Source organism: Coffea arabica, chromosome 5c, assembly GCF_036785885.1.
Source record: "Coffea arabica cultivar ET-39 chromosome 5c, Coffea Arabica ET-39 HiFi, whole genome shotgun sequence".
NCBI lineage: Eukaryota > Viridiplantae > Streptophyta > Magnoliopsida > Gentianales > Rubiaceae > Coffea > Coffea arabica.
In genome coordinates, this window is record NC_092319.1 from 28,611,657 (window position 1) to 28,636,734 (window position 25,078).

Consider the following 25,078-nt stretch of genomic DNA (forward strand, 5'->3'; position numbering starts at 1 on the left):
ACATACGTGTAAGTCATAAAAACAATTAAAAGCGAAATAAGTTTTCATGAGTCATAAAGATCATAATAATTACATCCAGTTGGAAGAGGTTTATGAACTCCTCTCTAAAGGAAAGGAGAATGACAGGATCGTAGCAAAACATGTCAAGTTGCCAGGATACAAAACAACAAAAGATTTTTTTTTTTTTTTTTTCAAAAGATCACACCCTCCAAAGGTGCTAGCCCAGTCTAGGGTAAAACTACCACCTCTATTCCTCGAGTGAAGTCAAACCATCTCAATCTGTGAAACCTTCGCTACTAGGACCCCGTTCATAGCCATTAGTACTAATTACTCCCATCTGGCACTTGATCGTTTTGCGGTGGACCTAGTTGGCTATTGAGTACTTCCTCTTTTTTAAAGCTCTAGGGCAATCTGAAATCCTATGCTTAGTACTACCACACCTCAGACACTTTCCTTGCTTCATCCAGCACTCGGCCTCAACGTGGTTAACCTTGCCGCAGTATCCACACTGTGCATGAGAAGTGGCGGCTTGGCCAGTTCGAGGATTTTCTTTGCATTTCTTCTCTAATTCTACATTCTGGCGTAGTAATTCAATTTTCTCTGCATATTCTTGTTTCCACCGTCCTTCCCAGTAGTCAGCTAATTTCCTTTGAAATTCTATCTCGTTTCGAAGAAGGTTCAATTCCTTACGCATTTCTTCCAAAGTTATCATCTTACCAGTTGACTTAAGTCAAATGCTAACCTGTCAGGCAAATCAAAGGATCAAAAGTGTAGCCATGCATAATGGAATCTCGAGCCAGATTACTCTTTCATTCTTTTGTTCATAGGTCACCCCGAAATATAAATCTTAGTTATTCTCTGCCGAATATAAGTGAGTTCTTAAGTCTCCATAAAATTACTACCATTAATTCCAATTACAACCAGATACGGGGACTCTATTCCTTGATATAAAGTTTTTCGTGTCTTACTTCAATCTTCGATATTTGTCTATGAAGTTTGTTCGAAAAGAGATCAAAATCTCGCAGTCCCATTAGTGCCTTATGTATCTTTTCAAATCAATCTTACTGTTTCAAGGTTAGGTCCCCTGTGAAACCTAGATAGACGACCTCCAAGAATCATTTCATTTTCACACCTCTCCTGGTCCTTAGGTTGGCTTATTGGTCCGGAGCTTTGGTACTCAACCAATTGTTCTAGGATATCAGTCGTATGGCCAATAGTAGGAGCTATGTAGGTGTTTCCCTTTATTTCTAGGGTTTCGGTTCAATCCAGCAATCGTTCCCTAATTATCCCCTGGAGCTTGGGGTGGTCTAACCCCCTCGCCCTCGATCCCCTTTTTTACTTATTTGGCCACTCATAACTTTAACAGTCATATAAACATGGCATGAAATGAACGCCCCCAAACGAAGTTTGAAAGCGAGACTTGATCATGCTAAACAAATATGAGAATAAAAGGGAAAACGCTGAGATAATCGTAAATACGTATAACCCCAATCATGGATTTTAAAATCACAAAGTAGTAAGGTTAAACATGTCATGAGAAATGTTTAATTGCCTCAAAAGGTAGAAAACATATTGAAACAAGACACAAAATACCACGGCCTTTAAGCGAGCGTCACCCTGTCTATCTTTGGCAAACTATTAAAATAGTTTAAATCACTAAATTAGTGATTGGCAGTACCCAAAAGTCTTCACTACCTCCATAGGATCAGTTTCATTTCCAGCACTAGGAGTTTTAGATCTCATGTCCCTTATCGAATATCTTGTCATTCCCCACTCATGCAACCAAGGTAACACACCTAGCCACCGACTCATCCATTCTATCTTTAATTTCGGACACTAACCTAACAAGTCGGTTCTTAGCTTTTGAAGTTTCTCACCAGGAGCCTTTGTCTCCCTCGCTCCTGAAGTACTTCAACTTCAATTTCAGGAATTCTAGTAGTCTAGGCATCCGCAATTGTCCTCAGTTCTCGATCATCCCTTCGAATCACTCCAGTTTCTTCGGATAGCCACTTCAAATAATCGACCACTATTAACACCCCACTATTTGGGCTCAGCAAGTCCTTTGAAATTCACATGAAGTCCTAGTCCAGTAAATCGGACCATTTCTCCAATGCTCTTTTAGTTCACTCTCTCGATAGTGGACCACCGGAAGGCGCCCCCGAGACAATTTAATATCACCATTACCTTCTGTAGTTTACACTTAAGAGTAAAAGCTTAGGTAGGTCCAGATACACGAAATAAACAAGATTTGATCACTTCATACTATCCCACATGTATCACACCATATCAAGACTCCTTGTCATCCACCAATTCGAACCCAGGTTCAAATTTTCATTTTCACAAGCAGTCACTTAACTTTCAATCAAATTCCACAGTCCGGCATCCTAAACATTTAAGCCTAGGATACACTACAGAGATCTAAAGCCTAAGCTCTGATACCAACTGTGACGCCCCCACTTCTCCCTAAGGCGCACCAAAGGGTATCCGCGGAACGCCTGCCTAGCTCTCGCTAGGACTCAAGCAATAACGTTCAACCTTAAAGCGATACTAGATACCAAAATCAAATTAATACGAATACATATAGTGCGGAAACGTTCATGCTTAACAATATCCATCCATTACCCAACCTGTCAGCATATGGCTCTGATGCCAACTGTGACAGTTTTCATGGTCACATCACAAGGTACCTATCCGCTTGCCACCCGCACGTCGTGCGTTCATAATACAACTTAAATTTCAAAATATACATCACAGATATCCGAATGATACATTAAACTTCCAAAGTACAATCATAAAGGGGTCAAGCCAAAATACACCTGAAACCCTAAAACAAAATATATCCAAAAGGAGATTTCTCCGCGTTAACTCCATTTCCAGTCCTGTTAAGGAAAACAAGTCTACAGGGTGAGCAAAACGCTCGTGAGGCCAAGGACACACATGCAAGCACATTGTTCAAATAGCAATCTCAACTTTATCAAATAAAACCGTGATATTTCAATAAAGTACCATTTGAGCAGGAAAAATAATCAGAAACAATTCAAGGATATAGTAGCTCTCAGGAGCTAAGTTCCACTCGCTCTGCCGATGTCATTCGTATACTTTCCCGCATTGACCCTCCTGTCAACCGGGTCGGTATTTCCATTTCCGTAGATCACCACTTACTTCCCTCCGTCCACCGTACACCCCAAGGGCCCACAAGTCTATTATAAGGCGATACTTTACGAGTATGCCAAGCAGGACCTCTTATTAGGTCGAGCTTATAATCTCATGGCTCGCCCAAGTTCCCGACCAAGCCCATTGCCGGCTCGAGTTCAAGGTCGGCCTATGAGTTTGGGCGTCCCCCATTCATTTGGAAGTCGAGGAGGTTCACTCCAACGACATATGTAACCATTACATAGCATTGCATTTCATTCATTCATTCAATACATTTCATTCAATACATTTCATTCATTCATTCAATACATTTCATTCATTCATTGGAAATCAGAACGGATGCGATAAAGTACACACCCGCCCTTATTTTTAAAATCTCTAATAATTACCACAATTAAGCAAGTATCAAAGATTCACACACTTGACACTCACCGAGCAATTTAATAAAGATTATTCGCTGGAGTTCAAGTGTCCATGGTGAAATCCTCTTGAAGGTCTCCTTGTGTGCCTGGCAGTTAATGGTGGATAATTACTCAAGTATCTCAATTATCAAGTAAGATTGTACATTAGTACGATCTAAGGAATATTTCACAAAAATGAACCTCAATTACTCGTAAATCGAGGTTCAACTTGCGTTTTATGAAGTATAATATTAGTTGAGTTTTTATCATGAAAATCGTGGGCAAAACGTTTAGATAATATCAAAAGTGTAAAGAGTTCTTGAAAACTCTATTTCTTTGAAATTGGAAAATTTTCAGCTTTATCATGAATCTTTGAAAAATCGTAACTCACTCGGTACAAGTCGAAAATTGGAAAACTTTATACCGTTGGAAACCTCTTAGAAAGTACTATAAGTTCCTAGAAGACACTTTTCCATGAATCGAAGTGGAAAGTGCTCAAAATGAGCTTGAAGGTGCAGGGTTGGTTCACAAGGCAGAATGAGGTTGGATTTTGGCCAACTTTGAAAATTCGGCACGATTCGCACGTTGCAAACCGGCCTCTGAATTTTGCAGCTCAATTAGTGTTGCAAGTGAAGTTTATAACAAAACAAGCGGATCAAGAATCGGAGTTTCGAGCACCGAGATACGGTAGCCCGAAGTTGAGCAAATTCAAGACTGGATGAGAATTTTCCAGATTTGAACCTCTAACTTTAGTAATTCAATTGGGTATCGAAACGAACTTGAATCGGCACCAAAATTGGCAGTATTTCAATACTATGTGGAAGGTATCTCTCTATCGAATTTTGGGGAAAAATACCTTCGGCAAGGTCGTTAATTAGCCAACCAAAGTTCAAGAAAAATCCTAAGGCAATCTGCCTTTGACTTTCATTTTCCAAATTTCCAATCGTTTAACCAAGAAAGTTATCCAACCATGGTTCATTTGTGAAATAAGGGTCTAAGATACATCCATGATACCTTTGGTAAGTGTTTAATATCAAAAACATCAACTAACAAGTTCACTCCAAGATTTTGTTCCAAACCAATCCAAAGATTAGGGTTTTCCAAAACAGAGCAGTCCACTTGTTTCAGTCACAACTCAGTCAATATAGATCGAAATCGAGCATGGCTTACGCCTTTGGAAAATACATTCATAGAGTTAAAATATCACAGAAGAAATCGTTTCCAAATTCGGCACCCATCTGATTCAAATTCGGGCATCAAGTTGCTGCCTGAACACTTCATTCCAGATGAACAGAGTAACAGGACAGCGAACTTAAAACATTTGGTTCGGCTCGCTCACAAAGAATCAGAACGTGCATTATATACCAAATTAAAGCTAGGAATGTCTAGTTTCAAACGCCACTGACGGCACATGATTTCGACATCCGAGGACAGAGTTATAGCCAAAATACTACTGCTGGTCAGAGCATACGCGAATCAGTTTTCCAGATTTGCTGGTTTCGAACAAAAATTCATTTGCCCATTCAAACCTCATTATTTTTCAATGAAAATTTTCACACATCTAATACATCCTACAAACATCCAATTCAAGCAATTAAACCATTAAAAATTGGCCTGGAAATGGCCGAACATGGCAGGGGCAAAATCGGAAATTTTAGCTTCTTACACCCAATGAAGTTCCTACTAATTACCCACCACTAATGCATCATTATAATCACTAAACCAACAATATAATCACCATTACTTATCACATCAGCAACAACAACCCAAGTGTGGGAATTCCAAGAGCCCACAATCACATTTTTACACCATAATCAAGTAACTAAGTGCATGCATGAGCTTAATCTTGCCATATAATCTCCAAAAGATAAGAATCCAAGGGTTGATCATTACCTACTCCTTTGGTTTGCAAGGTCAGAATTTTCGGCCCTCTTGAAGCTCCAAGAAACCGTGAAAGCTCCCCTCCTCCTTAGCTAGATATAATCTCCAAGAGGTTTGCTAAGTGGTCTCCAAGTTTGGTGTGATTTGGAGGTGATTTGGGGTGGTTTTTGGGGAAGATTAGTGTGCAGAATTTTTTTTTGAACAAGGAGTTAGAGAGAGAGGGTGTCTTGGCCGGCCATGAGGAGAGAGAAGAGAGAGTGTGTTTGATCCAAGTTAGCTTCCAAGAGAAGGTGCAATGTGTGGTGCAAAATCACCCAAAAGTCAACTCTCATTAGGGGCCGTTTGGTACGATTACGGCTCGATTTTTCGCGCGTTTGGTTCACTAGTGCACTAAACCTCCAAGGCATATATATTCATGTAAATATTATTCACTCTTAATTGTCCAGGAATAAGGGTCTAAAGTCCCTCAAATGAAGCCGCGCGTGTGAAAACGCGTATCGTCAAATTTAACGCTATAACGCGAAACTTTCGAAAAATTCTTATAACGATTGCACTACTAACTATCACTTGAATATTTATTCATAAGATTACCTATTTTAGGACCATAGTACAAGTCTCCAATATTCCAAGCTTATTGTGCTACTACGCGGATAAAAACTCCAAGTACTATTCACTATTTTTACTAAACGCGCTCTAGGAAATTAATTTTCGAAACGAATCCTTTTAAAAATATAACGAAGTTATATTACCATGTATTTAGGTCTAATAAGACTAGAAAATATTCCTCGTGGCAAAAATCCAATTAAATCATTTATTAAGCCATAAATTAGGTTTAAATAAAATAATAGCTTTTACGAGTCCTCACATGAGTCGATTATTAACTCCTCAAATCTCCAATAAATTTGTATCCATACGTCTTTTGGAAAACTATCCACGCGTGAGTAGTATATGCTCACCTAGAACTTATTCACCTTTAATTCTCGATTAACTTTTCTTAATCTGCTATTGTCCGTTCTTAATTTCCCCAGGATAATCGTACTCTCGAATATAATATCACCTCGAAACACTCGTGTTCACTATCTCGCACTTAAACAATCCTTCCGAAAATTGAAATTGTTAACGGGACATTTTAAAAACACAATGAAGACATTATTCCATACGAATGGATTTAAAATGGTCGTAATAAATTATTTGGGGAAAACAGGTGGATAAATACTTAATGAAACCATTAATATTCGAAAAAAAATAAGAAATTTTTCGGGTCTTCACACTACCCCTTTGGATGGTACAAAATGTAAACGTGCAAGTCTCCTTGGATTAAGTATCCGAGACACAAGGTGGCTTATTCCTAACACGGGATCCCCTAAATGGCATTCCCTTCTATGGTTTATGCGTGATGCCAGTTTATTAAAGCGATAAAACATGCAATTTGAAATGGAAACGTGACCTAAGGAGCCCTTCATTTGCCAGGGTTGGCCTAAAATGGTATGGCATTATTAATTTATGAACAAAATATACCATAATTTTCAAACGTGCAATAACCTATCTACAAGGGTAGGTCCTAAAAGAGGATCATGCCAGACCTCTTATTTCCTAACATTTGTGAATGCAAAAGATAAGAAACAAGGAAACGTTAGTTCAACACATAATCACATAACACGTTGGACAATTAGATGATATAAAAAGCAACAAAGATATATAAGGAAAGGGGGTGGGATCCCTCTCCTCGTGAATAGTGTTTCCTAATTTAGGGCAAGGTCGACTCTACCCTAGGCAATTCTAAAATGGATGCATGAGGTTTGGCTCACTAATGCATCTAGACTCGATAAGCTCAGGTCCCCGAGCCTTCAGACTTGGAAACCAAGGGTCATCACTCCCAAGGTTCCTTGTCGGTGGCTCAACCGATTCCCCAGACATTGCTACGCACACGTCGTGTCACGGCCACATATCTGAGTGAATCTATCAAAAATCCTCAATCTTTGACTAAAAGCTAAAGGCTATTAACCCAAAGTTTAAAGCGGAAGATTAAGTGACCCCTCGGATCGTGCTACGCACACGTCGTGTCACGATCACATGTCCAAGTGGGTCGCCTAAAGTCCTAATAGGGTGGAGTGGCGTGACAAGCCACTAAAAGAAAAATAAATGAGGGGTGAAAAATTAAAGCGTATGCACGTATGCTAGTGCTCGTTTGGAGGGGAGGGATCAAGAACCAACGCGAGGCTCTAGGGTGATGTCCCCCACCCAAATGCAATGCAGTCGCGAAGTAAACATACATCCCATCAACCAATCATACATTCGTGAGTGAGGGAGTAATTAATACGAGCGAAATGCAAAAATCCTAAAAAGGAAAAATGCAACCCTAAAACACCCAAATGTGATATATGAAAAGGTTAAAAGAAGAAAAAGGTTGATTAAATCAAATTTGCTCGGACTCTCAAATGTCCCCAGTGGAGTCGCCAACTGTCGCGCCCCATTTTTGATAAATAAATAAATGGTTTAAAAAATGTATTTTTTGTGATTGGAAAATGAATTGTGATTTAAAAGAAAAAATGGGTCTAAATGGGGGGTTGAGAATGCGACGATTTGACCCAAAATTATAGTTTAAAAAGGATTTTTGAAATAAAAATTGGAGTCGCCACTTGGTAATGAGTTAAGGTGTACCAAGTCACCAAAAAATGAATTTTTAAAGAAAAAATAGGAAAAAGTAGTAAGAAACCCCTTTTAAACGACTCCTAGTCCACATAAACCAAAGAAAAAGGTTCGGGAGTCACATTTGACAAAGGGGAAGGTAAGGATAAAATCCAAGGCACCCCTTTGATCTAGCCAAGGCTAGTTGCATGATTTAATCAAAGATTTTCTTGTTTTAACCAAAGAATTTATTACATTTGGATGCACTACATGAATGCAAACCCTAGACCTAGGGGTATTGGGGGAAATTTCTCTTCAAAGGTTGAGTGGTGCCAATCACATTAATTGTGAAGCCCAATAACAATCCTTTGAAGAAGTCACGAATAATGCGAGTGGGATGCAAATGAATGGAATGCATGTATGCAATGTGAGGATATGAGTTTGAAAAAGTAATAAAAGACAATAAATATGTAAATGAAAATGTGCACGTGAGTGGGCAAGGTACGGTATGTAAAATGATAATATGAAGTGCATGTGTGCAAGTGATGATAAAAGTGTTCGTGTGCAAGTGAAGAAACATAAAGGTGCACGTGTGTAAAATGGGAGGAAAAAAATGAAAGTGTGATGGGGGTATAAAATGATAGAGTGGATTTAAAAATGCACGAGCCTAGGGAATTCATGCATATTGGGTACGGAGAGACCTAAATCGTGACTCAATTTGCCCTTTTATAGAGGGAATACAAGCGTGCTAAGGCTTAGAAAAAGCCACACTCGTCTATATCCCATATTTAAGGGGACTCTCAAGCAAATGAACCCTATAACTAGCATGAAATGCAAAAATCCTAAAATGGAGGGAAAAGGGGTTCGAGGGGCATGCAAAATGATAAAACTAAAAAGAATGCATGACATGTAATGAACATGCAAACATGTACTAACGAGGGGAAATCCCTAAGGGTCTAGCGTTGGGCTAGCCCATTCTATGAATTCCGACTAGCGTTGGACTAGTGGAAACGTACATTCATCCATCACATTCATTCAGGCTATGGAAAGCGAGTAGACATGCCAAACACTTATAAACACATAGCACATAATATTTAGCATGCTCGACTAGATGCAAGGCCCTAACAAAGCAAATTAACACGTAGTAACTAAGCATGCAAGACACATAAGACAATTAAAGCTCTAACTATTACATTTGCTAGCTAGGCACATGACTTCGATAGGTCTTCATTGAATGCTCCTCCAAGCCCTATCTATTACATTAGGGAGACCCTACTACAATCTAACAGGGGGAAAAGGAATAAAATAATTAAATCCCTAACTATTACAAGCCAAGAGGTGTACACATACCCCATAAAGAATAACTTAATAAAAAGCAAAAGTAAAGGAAGTAAATGAAAGGAATTAAAGAAAAACAAGGGAAGCAAGTAGACATGCAATTTCCACGTAGCACGTTGGTTCACATAGGAGAGACAAAAAAAATAAAAGAAGTTATACCTTCATTGAGTTGGAGCTCTAATGGGGTGAAACTACTTATTTACCCTCCAAAATAATTAAAGAGTCAAGGCATCACTTTAATCAAGAAATAATCACAAAAAGATAAAAGTAAACATGAAATTGAATCAATTAAATCATGTAGACAACCCATATTTAAGAAATCAAAAGAAGAAAGGATTTGATTGCAAAAATTAACAAAGCTTTGGGGTCAAAATTAAAGAAAAATAAAGTTCATGGGCCTATTTGAAATTAAGTTAGGGACCCAATTGAAAGAAGTTGAAAATGTTCAGGGCCACAGTACAATTAAGGAGAAATCCAGGGTCTGATTCGCAAATTTGCTTTCTGGTTTCTTAATGGATCAGGCCATTGGTCCATTTTATTTATTTACTTGGGCCAAAGCCTTCCCCCAGCCCATTCAAAACCCCAAGCAAAACAGATGGGCTAGTCCACTATTCTCACCCCAAGAAACAAACCAACAAACTGATGGGCTTTAATACTTCAGCCCAGGACAAACCCAAATAAAAAAACTAACCCAAATCCAAATAGCCCAAACGAAAAAAAAACCTCTTGTCACTTATTTCACTAAACCCAACAAGACAAACAAATCAACAAAATTATTAAGCCACAATTATGACCCTCAAACAGGAATTAATCTATCCACAAAAATCGCATAAAATAAGCAAACAGAGGATTAAACTTAAAAGGATAAAATTAGTTCAATTTTCCAGATTTTGGGCTATGGTGAACCAGGGGGAGACTTGGGGGGTTAGAATGAAAATTCCAAAAATAAATCCGTGCATGCATAATAAGAAGATTTCCGCAATTGAGACTCTCAACAATATAGTTTTTCTTCATTCTGCAACGTGCGACATTTGACAACTAAAAACATCACTAACAAACATCAAATCTTGATTAGCAAGAGCAAACTCAAAACACCAATTATCTCGAATATGATGAAAGGGAAGTGCGAACCAACACCCAACAAAAGAAAAAGGAAACCACGGAAGAACAAAAGGAAATCAGTCATGCGACCTTTTGCAAAATCTGGGCTAATGCAACTCTTCCTAATGGTTTGGACTTTAGCAACCGACAACTACTTCACGGTTTGTGAGGTCAGAAAACAATACCATACCAAGACATCAACCCAGTTACCTATTTTTGGTAAACATGCACTTATGGAAACAAGGATATGCAAGCAATTCACGAGGGAATGAAGAAATATTTCAGCAAGTGCAAACCAGTTCGTTTCACTTTTACAGCGATTTTCTCATTCAATCGAAACATGTTCATATAAAATGACTTAAACCCAGCCTATTGATCTACCAAGTGCAATGATTTTCAATCCATTGATGCCATTACCTCAAAGAGACATTCCAACAGATTTGAAAGTGCAACCATATGAAAAATGCAGCAAACATGTATAAGGAGTAAGCTTGAATCGATCCTGACTAAAAAAAAACAAACCTTGCGTAACTTTCTTTCTACAATTTCAGCAAGCATATGAAACACTTAGATACCCCAATGAAGCCTGTAGATGCATCAACTAATCTACACACAAACAGCCCCAACGACTCGGACAACAAAATAAAGCCCCAACGACTTGAATTGTGGGATCCGGAAACAATAACAAGCAAGACATCAAGACCCTTAGACTCCCTCAAATTTCTGGTTTCTTTCTGTAATTCTTCTGCTGCAACCTTGTGGCTTATACTCACACAAACAATATTATGCAAAAAGAATCAAGTAAATCCAGCAACCAATGCTCACATCAATCTCCAAATCACCATTGTTAACATAACCGAAGTACAAGATTAACGGCAAAATTGGTTCATTCAAAAAGCTTTCCACCCTTTTTCTTTGGTTTCATTATCAGACGTATAGAGCAGATGAATCAATCTCCAAGCAAACAACAAACTTGCCACTTACACCATTTAACATTGAAATCCGACATCAAAACTACAACAAGAAAAAGGCAGAGCAGCAATCAACGGAAACATTAGAAAGTTCACCTCCAAATTCCAATCAAAATTTACCCTCATACGAGTCCCCTCTCAATCAATTTCATATCGCTGGCTTGCTTTCATACCAAAGGCACACCAAGCAAAAAAAGGAAACAGAACGGATGCTAAACACACGGATGCCAAACAAAACCATCCGACTCTTTCAACAAGAACTCTCACCTATTTTCATGATAATGAACTACTTTGACAAACGTGGACTGGCCGACTATTATGCAAAAACAAAAATCAATTTGTCCTTAAAGTTGTACTCTCGGCTGGGCATTTTGTCAAACAAGTTGGAGGCATTTAAAAGCTTCATCAGACTTTCGTTCAAATTGAAACCAATCAGCCCCAAATTTTACAGCATACCAAAAAAAAGAAGAACAATTCCGTCTAATCAGTATACAAAAAAAACTACGAACAAACGACGTGCAATTGAAATGCCAACTTCACAGAAAATATACTTTGATGGAGGAATGAAATGTAAACAAAGGGGCCACCTTACTGTGGCCTCGCACGGTAGCGGATTCGTAGGTGACAAGCGGCAAAATCCGAAGAGGTGGCGGCGGCTACGGTTCTTGGAGCGGATGAATCAGGATTGGGAAATGCACGGGCATCATCTTCCTTAACCGAAACTTTCCCAAGTTTTTTTTTTTTGCAGATTTTTTTTTGTTTTTGCCGTTTCTTCCCAGATTTTTCCAATTTCTCTCAGATGTTTTCCTCCTCTCTCGGCTCCCCCAATTCTCTCCCCAAACCTCTTTCTGTCGCGGCTCTCTTTTCTGTTTTTCCCTTGGCCAAAAAGCTTCCGCCGACGTCCCCCCCTTGTGCAATTTCTTCGTTGCTTGTTTCCTCCCTTTTCGCTCAGCCAGCCGCCTGGTCCCTCTTTTTCCCTTATGTTTTTTTTTAGCCTCCGATGAAACCTCTTTCTCTTCAATCGAAAACCCCCATTTTCTTGCCCTCTCAGCCGTAAGCCTCCCCTTACACTTCTCCAGATTTTTCTTGTTCCTTTTCTTCCTATAGCCGGCCACCCACTCTCTTTCTGTTTTTGCTCTTTTGCTCCTGCTCGACAATTCCGCCGCCCCTGCCCTCTCAGCTCTCAAACCCTTTTCCTTTTGCTCTCCCTTTTTCCTTGCTAGCCGACCTTTTTTTCTTCTTCCCAAGCCCAGACCAAATCTCCCATTTTTCCATCCGCGGCCCCTTTCTTTTTTTTTTTTTTTAGCCGAACCCTTTTTAATGCCTTCCCCAAAAACTAACCCTAAAATGAAAGGTCAAGATCTTATCCTCAAAATAGGTTCATGTGTCTTGTTTTTGTCCTTTGATTGATTTTTGCCTTTTCCCTTTTTTTTTTCTTTTTCCTAAAAATGTCCAAAAATGAGATTAGTAAAACCAAACTAAAATAAAATCAATAAAATTAATAATGAAAAAATAAAGTTAAAAATTTGGTGTCTACAGGGGGTGGAATAAAAACGCACACGTTAGTGAGATAGACTCGATGCAAACGGTGAGGGAATAAAAACGCACACGTTAGTGAGATTGACTCGATGCTAACGGTGGTTGAAGTCAGTGACATAAAAGTGGTTGTCAAGAAAAGAGGTAGAAGGGTGTGCGGCGGACGCTGAGACTTGCCAACAAGGAACGAAAATTGGATTTTTCAAGAAATAAGAAATTGGATTTGATTTTTTGATTTTTCTGACTTCTTTTTTTTTCGAGAGAATAATTTCAAAATAATTTGCCCCAGTATCGGGTCCATTTTTCCTCTTTCTTCTTGCTTCTCTTTGCAATATCGGCCTTCCGCCTCACTGGATGTTTCTTCATTATTTTCAACCACGAATACCTGCACGGGGGCTTATCCAAGTACAACATGCACTTAAATTCCATGAAAAGAGCAGCGGGATTGATTCAAAAGTGCGTTACTTGACTCTTGGGCAAAAACTTCAAATGTATTACAAAAATTTGCCCCAGTATGGGCTCATTCGATTGAAAAATTTTGTTTAGATGACTCTCCATTTATCAAAGTAAGAAACTGTGTTTCCTAACATATAATGTGAAGAAAAATCTAAGTGTCTTGCTTAAACTCATACAGAAAATTTCATGATGAATTTCTCAAAATAATACCAAATTACAAGTGATTCATTCCTCACTTTAGCATTGATGCTCAGTGTAATGGGTTACCACTTCTTATTAGCTCATCTTTCCGGACCAATCAAGTGGGTATTTCTGATTTTGAGGTGGCTAAGGAAAATGAAAGGTCAGGATTTGTCTTATTTTTGTGCTCAAAATTGTATGTAATCCTTTCAATACCACATCTTAGTGAAAGCAAATAGTTTATCACCCTCATTTTTTAAGAAAATCTAGTCAACATATAAGCTGTAAGCTTGCAACGTGTGGGCAGAAACGATAGCTAAATGTGTGGAAACAAGTTATACCCTTATAATCACAAATGATTGATGGATTTCTTATGAGCATAATCCTCACTTTGGGTTGTCATGAAGGATAAGTCAGCGATGGACTTTATGAGCTTGTAATGTGGTTTGAAAATGATAGTTAAAGAATAAAACTTTCAAGGACATTGCACCGAAGATCGCATTTTTCCAAAATTGCCCCTATTTTGAACTTAAAGATCTCAGATTTGGTGACTTTCATCATTACTTAACGGGGACTTCACCATCAAATCTTTTTCATTCATTTTCATTTTTTCCTTTCCTTTTCTTTTCAAAGGCGCCCTGGCAGATTTTCAGATGATTGTCAACTTCATAACTAATCAATTCAGAAATACATCTAAAAATTTCTTTGCATCAATATAGAAGCATCACTTGCCAACTAAAAAATTTCTTGGCAGAGATATTGCAAAGAACAGAAGTCAGGACTTTCGGCTTTTGTAATGGGGTCAGGTTGGATGCTTAGAAAAGTTAAAGTTTGAAAGCGGATTTCAAAAAACGGTTTGAAGAATCCAAGATCGCATTGTTGCGCCAACCCTATTTTAGGGCTAAATCAGAATTTGCCCCAGTTTATGCTTAATTGAGGCTTTTTCTCTTTCATTTTCTTTCTTCTTTTGATTTTTCGGCCTTCTGCCATTCTTTTGAACTTTCATAAAATTTGCCCCAATTTATTTTTGAACTGAGGTTCTCTTTTCTTCCTTTGTCTTTTGATTTTGTTGCATTATCACTTTTCACTTTTTGAGACTTTTCTTCTTTTTCAATTCAAACTTGCCCCGGTGTGAAGTTTGCGATTCTCAGGGGTTGCCAAACGAAGTAATTTATTTTGAAGGCTCAAAAGGGATAACTAGGGATAGAATGTTTGATTGGAAAAGAAGAGGGCCTGACTTTTAATCCATTCCTTGCATTAACTCTGAAAGAAAAATTTTCATTATCGCGAAATTTCTCGCATGTATCTGAATCAATTAGCCGAGGATGACTTCCGCTCATCCATATCCGCGAAACATAGAGAATCCGCTGGACAACTCTTCTTTCTTTTCTCTTTCTCTCTTTTTTCAAAATTGAAGCCCAGGTGGAATAAATTTTCCCCAATTTGCAATTCCTTCTTTCCTTTTATTTTTAACATTTTTTTTGCTTTTTCTCCTTTTTGGGAAAATTCTCCAATCTCCTTCCCCAATGTGGGGTGCGATCATAGGTGCTTTGAAAAGAACCACCGATTTTAGCTCAAATGAGGATGCAAGGGGTAAAACAATGTTTAGATTGTAGAAACGATGGCCAAAGCATCATTCTTACACCTCATGACAACCAAAGTAACGAAATGGTCATTGAAAATCCACTACTTTTTTGATATCTAAGAACTTTCCAATGTAGGGTAGTGATCATTAAGGCTCTTATTTGAAACGAAATTATTCTTTCAAATGCTCAAATGGGAGAGCGAATGATAAAATCTGTATGGGTAGAGAAACGAACGCTTGAAGTATCATTCCAAATTTTCAAAACAAACAAGGATAATGCACCATTTTGCTTTCACTGAGATGTAAATTGAATGTAATTAGACACAGTTGACATTTCCAAACCAAGGTTGCCCCAATTTGCAATTTATCAATCAATGTGACTGATTTTATTTTGGGGTGCTTTTGTGAATGAGAAAAGATATCTCATTGGGCCTTTCGAGTGACCGCTCACCTTTTTTTTCTCTCTTATTGTATAGCTCGGATCACCAATTGAGTGTACGTAAGGATTTTAGAAAGCATACACTCGTGAAATTTCAGGCTGGAGGTTGAGGAAATCTCAATTTAGCTTTATTTCCCAAAATTCATCATGAAATCTACGATGAGCAAAAGAATGAAATGTACATGAATACAATAATTATCCAAAAATTTTATTGCTGAAAAAGTTTAAAACAAAATTTCTCATTCAATTATAATACAAATGAGAAGAGGAAAACTTCTAAAGAGCTCCACACTTTTTGTCTCCTTTTCTTTTGGGCTAAAAATGTATTAACAAGTCAAATATACAGAATTTTCCTTTGAAAAAGAATTATGAAATCTCTTAGTGGCTTTGGCCTAACGCTTCCAAATAGATCCTTCATGCTTTACATTGTAGGATCTGCCCAGGAATCAAGTAATACTTTTCAAACTTTATCAGATCAAAATTGTTATCAGATATAGAAAAATATTTCCACCTTATTGAAACATTTTTATGAATGTAGGGGAAAGGGAAAACAAAAGAAAAAACACCCTGAGTTAGCAACCAAGACTATAAAATCGGTATGCATGTCCTATGGGGGAGCCCTTTTTATGCCAAGGGTAGGCCTAGCATGAAAATGCAATCCTCTAGGGTAGGCACCATACCATACCTGATGAATCCGATCAACTGATTGAGTAAAAAAAAATGATTTGAAAAATTGGCCAATTGGAGTGAGAAGAGACATTTGTCTTAAAAAAATTAGGACAAAGCCCGATTGGATTACTTGCTTTGGTCGACGCATAATGTGCCAAAAGGGGTAAAATGGTGAAATTCATTGAATGAAATTTGAAAATTTATTGAAAATTGAATGGATAACCCTAAAAATGAATTAAACTAATCAAATGAATGAAATCAATTGATTAAGCGAAATGATGATTTATTCACAATCGATCGAATTGCCCTAAAATAGGTAAACTGGTCAAATGTATCGGATGATTTATTCAAAATTGACAAGATCACCCTAAAAAGGGTAAAGTGGTCAAATGCATTGAATGAAATTTGATTATTTGTTCAAAAATCGACCAGATCACCCTAAAAAGGGTAAATTGGTCAAATGAATTGAATGAAATTAATAATTTATTCAAAAATCAACCAAATCACCCAAAAAGGGTAAATTAGTCAAATGAATTGATTGAAATTGATGATTTATTCAAAAATCGACCAAATCACCCTAAAAAGGGTAAATTGGTCAAATGAATTGAATGAAATTAATAGTTTATTCAAAAATCGACCAAATCACCCAAAAAGGGTACATTGATCAAATGGATTGAATAAAATTGATGGTTTATTCAAAAATGGGTTGAATTGTCCACCCATTGCTAATTTTCAAAAATTCATTGTGATGCGATAGTCTATGAGCCTCCTAAAAATCAAATTTTGGCCTCAATACATTTATCGTCTCAAGAATGAGGAATCATTTGCGAATTTCTTTAAGTCAATGTCCTTTAAACAAGGGATTTTTACCAACTATGTTAAAAATGGCCAAAAGATGATTGTTAGATGCTCATATTCCAATGTGCAAAGATTGCTTTGCCGTCTTCGAAAAGATCGGGTCCTACCTTACCTCGAGCACTACCCCTTTCGGATAATACAAAATATAAACGTGCGCGTCTCATTGGATTATATATCCGAGACACAGGGCGGTTTAATCTTAGCACGGGATCCCCTAAATAGCATTCCCTTCTAGGGTTTATGCATGATACCATTTATTAAATCAATAAAACATGCAATTGAAATGGAAACGTGACCTAAGGAGCCCTTTATATCCCAGGATAGGCCTAAAATGATACGCCATTAATTTACGAATGAAATATACCAAAATTTCAAAACGTGCAATAGCCTATCTATAAGGGTAGGTCCTAAAAGAGGATCATGCCAGACCTCTTATTTCCTAATGTTTGTGAATGCAAAAGACAAGAGACAAGGAAACGTCAGTTCAACACATAATCACATAACACATTGGACAATTAGATGATATAAAAAGCAACAAAAATAAATAAGGAAAGAGGGGTAGGATCCCTCCCCTCATGCCTAGTGTCCTTAATAGGGTAAGGTCGACTCTACCCTAGGCAATTCTAATATGGATGCATGAGCTTTGGTTCACTAATGCATCTAGACTCAATAAGGCTTCGGCTCCCAAGCCTTCAGACCTAAAGGCAAAGGGTCATCACTCCCAAGGCCTTCGATCGCTGGCTCGAGTGATCCCTTAGGTAGCGCTATGGGCGCAGAGCACACCATCCGCCTACCCAAGGGAATCGATCCTAATCCTACAAGGAGGTGTGGGAAACGCCCATGAGAAAGAGAAAAATAAGGTGATTAAAACTACGTAAGCACGTATGAAGTGCTTCGTTTGGAGGGGAGGGATCGAGAACCAACGCGAGACTCTAGGATAAAATTTCCCCCACCCAAATGCAATGCTAGGCGCGAGATCACATCACATAAATCATTCACCTATCAAATCAATCGTACGCAAATGTGTGAGGGAGTGAGTTGATACGCGCGAAATACAAAAATCCTAAAAAAGGAAAAATGCAACCCTAAACATCCAAATGTGATATATGAAAAGGTTAAAAGAAGAAAAAGATTGACTAAATCAAATTTGCTCGGACTCTCTAAGTCCCCAGTGGAGTCGCCAGCTGTCGCGCCCCATTTTTTTCGAAAATAAATAAATGGTTTTAAAAGGTGAATTTTTTATTTGAAAAATGATTTTTGATTTACAAAGAAAGTGAAAAACATGGGTCTAAATGGGACATAAAAATGCGACGATTTGACCCAAAATATAGTTTAAAAAAGGGTTGATTGAATGAAAAATGGAGTCGCCACTTGGTATAGAGTTAAGGTGTACCAAGTCACCTAAAAATGAAATTTTAAAGAATAAATGGAAAACCCTTTTTAAACGACTCCAAATCTACGTAAATCAAAGAAAAAGGTTCGGGAGTCACATTTGACGAAGGGGAAGGCAAGGATAAAAATCCAAGACACCCCTTCGACCTAGCCAAGGCTAGTTGCGTGATTTAGTCAAAGGTTTTCTGATTTTAACCTAATGATTTATCACATTTGGATGACTATATGAATGCAAAAAACACTAAACCTAGGAGAGTATTGGGGGATCGAAATATATCTTCAAAGCTTACTTGGTACCAATCACATTAATTGTGACGCCCAATAAAGACTCTTCGAAGAAGTCACAAATAATGCAAGTCATGAGACTCGAAAGAAAGAAAAAGTAAAGAAAATAATAATATACCAATGTGTATGACCTAAAGGAATGCATCATAATGGGTGCGGGGGACTTATGCTTGTGACTCCAATGTTCCCTTTAATAGAGGGAATACGAGCGTGTTAAGGCTAGAGAAGCCAAACTCGTCCATATCCCATATCCAAGGGGTTTTCCTTAATCTAATCAAGCAAATGTGCTACCCTAATTCTAATTCTTAAATGAAATGCAAGTCTAATGTCATGTTTCATGCAAAGGGGTAAGTAATATACATATAAGGGAAAATATGGGGGAAGGGATATACGTATAAGGAGGGATGTCATGCAAAAATGATAAAAGACCCTAAAAAGTGAAAATATGCATGAGATGAAGTGATTTTATCACACAATCATGATCTAACGTGCGGATGGTTCCTAAGGGTTTAGCGTTGGACTAGCCCTCGTCAACAATTTTCCTACTAGCATTGGACTAGTGGGAAAAGTCGGAACAAAGGGCCACCACTAGCGTTGGACTAGTGTGGTGACGGGAAAAAGACCGCAACTAGCGTTGGACTAGTGTGGTGACGTCACACATTCATTACAATCAAATAAATCATGTAGAGCATAATAAAGCAAATAAACACATAAACCCCATAAAACACATAACACGTAAGCATGATATCTAGATGCAAGACCCTAAGAAAGCGAGTAACACATAGCACATAAACATGCAAAACACACATAAAGCAAATAAAGCAAATAAAGCCCTATCTATTACATTCGGGGGGGAAGCCTACTACAATCTAAAAGGGGAAACGGAATAAAATAAATAAAATAATAACCTAGCTATTACAACTTTGGCATTCATGTGCCTTTCAAATGATAGATATACAAAGATAAAACCAGTAAAGCAAATAAATAAATAAATGAAATAAATAAATAAACATCCAAGAGTCATGCAATTACACACGTAAAGTCACATAGGGCACGTAGAGTCAGATAAAGTAAGAAATAAAGGATTAGGGTGTACCTCTCTTGATTTGGAATTCTAAGGAAGTGAATTACTCTTTGATTTACCCTCCAAAAACAATGAAAGGGTCAAGGCACCACTTTAATTAACAAACAATCATAAAAGATAAAATAAATCATGAAATTGAATCAATTAAGTCATGCAAACAACCTACATTCAATAAATTAAAGCAAGTGAGGACTTAATTGCATGAAATTAGAACATAATTGAGCCTTTGTAGCATTGCTTCAAAATCACAGGGACCAAAGTGTAATAAAACTTCATTTCTGCATGCAAAATTTGCAGGCCAAACCACGTGTTGAGACTACCGAATGACAGTGGTTGTGTCCCTTCAAGTAACTTCGCAAAACGAACCAAGAAAACAAAACAACTACAAACGGACTATGGATTATCTATATACCACAAAAGTCTTGGATCATGTTAGTGCAAATTCATACATAATGGCATTTGGATGTGATTCTATTCGCATCAGCACACAGGCTTCGAACGGATAGCAGCAAGCAAATGAACAACAACCCGTGGCAAAACTAATCCAATGATCTTGGCCATTACACAAACAAAACATGACAGCCTCCCTCGTGCAACAAATCTGCAGAAATGCAGCCTTTCCGATGTAGCATGCTATCAACTCTTGCAAATAAGGAAGTTGCACCGACAACAACTAAAACAGACCCACAGAACTGAGTGTATAACAGCAATATTGTACCAAAATGCAGCTGTGGGTATGCCGCGATGTAAAAAAAAATGAAGCAGCAAATGCAATCATTTTTTGATGATGCGCAGTAAGGAAATAAATCTGCATTTTCCTGGGCAGATTTGATATATCACTGATGACAAACCGACCGCAAATGCAAACAAAACAACAACTCTGGTATCTTAGAAACTTGTTTTACTAAAGCAATAAACGTTTACCCAACCACCATCCACAAACCATAAACTACAACCTACAGACTACAAACTTGCAAGGCCCAAAGCAACTTAGCAGCTCATCAAACATGCATGTTCAAGTGAACTTAAACAGATCCCAAGCACTGATGGATTAGAACCCAACAATAATCACCCTCACATAGAGCAATGCCAGGGAAAACAGAAAACAAAAACTCAAAACCTTCCCTCCTACCAAATCAGCAAGCATCTACAAGCATCAGCAGCGACAAAACAACAAAACACAAAAACGACGCAAGAACACAGCTCAGCCACGAAGGAATATGGAAAGAGCTAAGAAATACCAGAGGAAACTTTTGGATCGGAAATAGAGCAGAATAAGACGTGAAAGAAGCGCTGGAGCTGCTCCGTCGCCGTTTCGAACCCGCACCAGTGAAGCCAGACAGCGGTCTTTGGGGCAGATTCGAAGACTTTATCAATGTCTTCTGTGAACGGTTTCTGAACAAAATCTTCTCCCCTTACTTCCTAGTTGGTGCAGAACTCGAAATTTTCTTGAAACCCTCAAAGACTGAAGAGATATGAGGGCTGAAACATGGCTGATAATCAGCCTTTGTTGAAAAAATTGCAGCTTTTCATTCTTTCCTTTCCAGCTCCCTATCGCCCAGCCACCCTCTCACTGATCTTCTTGCGTTCCCACCCTTTTCTTTCTCACTGGCTCTTTCTGGTTTTCTCTCTCAAACCACCGAAGATCTCTCTACCAATTTTCTCTCTTGCTCGCCCTCTCCCGCTCTCAACCTTTCTCCTTTTTCAGCCCTCATTCGATCCTCTCTCTCTCCCTCTTTCTAGCCGTCCTCCCTATCTTCCTCACGCTCCCCTTAGCTTTCTTTCTCAGCCCCGCTTACCTCTACCTCCCCTTAGCTAGCTTTCTTTCCCGCTTTCTCAGCCGCTGTACCTTACTCTTAGTTCCCTCTAAACCCTAGCCGCCTCTCTTTCTTTTTATGCCGTCCAATACTCTCTCCCTCCTGTCCACTGCTCCTTATTCTTTTTCCCCAGCCGTCCCCCACTCTCAGCCTCACTCCCAGCTATTTAAATGAGACCAGGGTTCTTAAACCCTCATCTCAATGGCCCTAAAAAATTCAGATTTTATGGGATTATTAGAGCCGTTGGAAACCTCCTTCCGGATCCTTCTTGATCCTTGGATTAAGCCAAGTGACTTTGGGCCTCAACATAATCAAATGCATCGTGAAATGAAGTTGCGCTTCTGGTCTTACGAGCTGCGTTTGAGCCTGCAATACGAAGGAACTTGGCACACGCACGTGGGATCTTTTTTTCTTTTTTGTGTTGATTTTCCTTTTTCTTTTTTCTTTTTTTTAATTAAATAACAATAAACTTGAAACTAAAATAAATAAAGCATATTTTGTGAATGATTTTCTCTTTTTCCTCTTTTTTTCCGATAAATTTTAATACTAAAAACTTTAGAATAAAAATTAATGACTAATGAGCAAAATGGATAACAAAATAAAATAAAATAAAAACCCTAGAATTGAAACAAATAAAGCAAAAATTAAATTAATTAACCCATAAAATTAGAAAAATCAAAAATTTGGTGTCTACAGTTTGCCCCTCTTTGTCTGAGTTTTGGAAAAACTTGAGACAAAGAAGTAGACACCAAATACTCACCTACGTTGTTTGGCTACAAATGATTCGAATGAATTAAAACGGGACTGACCCAAACAAAATCTAAAAATCATGGGACTGACCCGAATAAAACTTAAAATCATGGGACTGACCCGAATACAACTTAAAATCATGGGACTGACCTGAACAAAATTAAAAATCATGGATGCAGTGAAGTGAAATGAAGTGTTAGTGGGACGAATCCCTGTCTGACACCAGTGCGAATGAAAAATGCTCACTAGTGGGACTGACCCAACGGCTAGTGGCAATGTAAAATGAAATGCTAGTATGTGTGAAGAAACTATATAAGACTTGATTGGAAAACTATCCAAAAATTTGCCCCAGTGTGATGAATTGGTCAGTGGGATTAAACCCGAGCCTGCCTTGAAAATTGGTCAGTGGGATTAAACCCTAGCCTGCCATGATAATCAGTCAATGGGACAACACCCGAGCTTGCCAAGAAAATCGGAAATAGAAAGGCACGTTAGTGGGATGAACCCAATGCTAACGAAAATAGACTAAAAAAACAACACACACGTTAGTGAGATAGACTCAATGCCGTGAGATAGACTCGATGCTAACGGTGGGGGAATAAAAACGCACACGTTAGTGAGATTGACTCGATGCTAACGGTGGGGGAATAAAAAACGCACACGTTAGTGAGATTGACTCGATGCTAATGGTGGGGGAATAAAAACACACACACGTTAGTAAGATTGACTCGATGCTAACGGTGATGGAATAAAAACGCACACGTTAGTGAGATAGACTCGATGGAAACGGTGAGGGAATAAAAACGCACACGTTAGTGAGATTGACTCGATGCTAACGGTGATTGAAGTCAGTGACTTAAAAGTGGTTGTCAAGAAAAGAGATAGAAGGGTGCGCGGCGGACGCTGAGACTTGCCAACAAGGAACGAAAATTGGATTTTTCAAGAAATAAGAAATTGGATTTGATTTTTTGATTTTTCTGACTTTTTTTTTCGAGAGAATCTTTTCCAAAATAATTTGCCCCAGTATCGGGTCCATTTTCCACTTTCTTCTTGTTTCTCTTTGCAATATCGGCCTTCCGCCTCACTGGATGTTTCTTCATTATTTTCAGCCACGAATACCTGCACGGGGGCTTATCCAAGTACAACATGCACTTAAATTCCATGAAAAGAGCAGCGGGATTGATTCAAAAGTGCGTTACTTGACTCTTGGGCGAAAACTTCAAATGTATTACAAAAATTTGCCCAGTATGGGCTCATTCGATTGAAAAATTTTGTTTAGATGACTCTCCATTTATCAAAGTAAGAAACTGTGTTTCCTAACATATAATGTGAAGAAAAATCTAAGTGTCTTGCTTAAACTCATACAGAAAATTTCATGATGAATTTCTCAAAATAATACCAAATTACAAGTGATTCATTCCTCACTTTAGCATTGATGCTCAGAGTAATGGGTTACCACTTCTTATTAGCTCATCTTTCAGGACCAATCAAGTGGGTATTTCTGATTTTGAGGTGGCTAAGGAAAATGAAAGGCCAGGATTTGTCTTATTCTTGTGCTCAAAATTGTATGTAATTCTTTCAATACCACATCTTAGTGAAAGCAAATAGTTTATCACCCTCATTTTTTAAGAAAATCTAGTCAACATATAAGCTGTAAGCTTGCAACGTGTGGGCAGAAACGATAGCTAAATGTGTGGAAACAGGTTATACCCTTATAATCACAAATGATTGATGGATTTCTTATGAGCATAATCCTCACTTTGGGTTGTCATGAAGGATAAGTCAGCGATGGACTTTATGAGCTTGTAATGTGGCTTGAAAATGATAGTTAAAGAATAAAACTTTCAAGGACATTGCACCGAAGATCGCATTTTTCCAAAATTGCCCCTATTTTGAACTCAAAGATCTCAGATTTGGTGACTTTCATCATCACTTAACGGGGACTTCACCATCAAATCTTTTTCATTCATTTTCATTTTTTCCTTTCCTTTTCTTTTCAAAGGCGCCCTGGCGGATTTTCAGATGATTGTCAACTTCATAACTAATCAATTCAAAAATACATCTAAAAATTTCTTGGCATCAGTATAGAAGCATCACTTGCCAACTAAAAAATTTCTTGGCAGAGATATTGCAAAGAACAGAAGTCAGGACTTTCGGCTTTTGTAATGGGGTCAGGTTGGATGCTTAGAAAAGTTAAAGTTTGAAAGCGGATTTCAAAAAACGGTTTGAAGAATCCAAGATCGCATTGTTGCGCCAACCCTATTTTAGGGCTAAATCAGAATTTGCCCCAGTTTATGCTTAATTGAGGCTTTTTCTCTTTCATTTTCTTTCTTCTTTTGATTTTTCGGCCTTCTGCCATTCTTTTGAACTTTCATAAAATTTGCCCCAATTTATTTTTGAACTGAGGTTCTCTTTTCTTCCTTTGTCTTTTGATTTTGTTGCATTATCACTTTTCACTTTTTGAGACTTTTCTTCTTTTTCAATTCAAACTTGCCCCGGTGTGAAGTTTGCGATTCTCAGGGGTTGCCAAACGAAGTAATTTATTCTGAAGGCT

General features: G+C 38.1%; 1 long non-coding RNA gene across 1 annotated transcript; it reads right to left on the minus strand.

Moving 5' to 3' along the window:
• Positions 1 to 2,552: 2,552 nt before the first annotated feature.
• On the minus strand, positions 2,553 to 5,777 carry LOC140007488 (uncharacterized). Its single transcript, XR_011814801.1, has 3 exons — positions 5,448 to 5,777; positions 3,586 to 3,661; positions 2,553 to 2,879 (listed from the first exon to the last, which is right to left on the minus strand). It is a non-coding gene; the product is annotated as an uncharacterized lncRNA (long non-coding RNA).
• Positions 5,778 to 25,078: the final 19,301 nt, after the last annotated feature.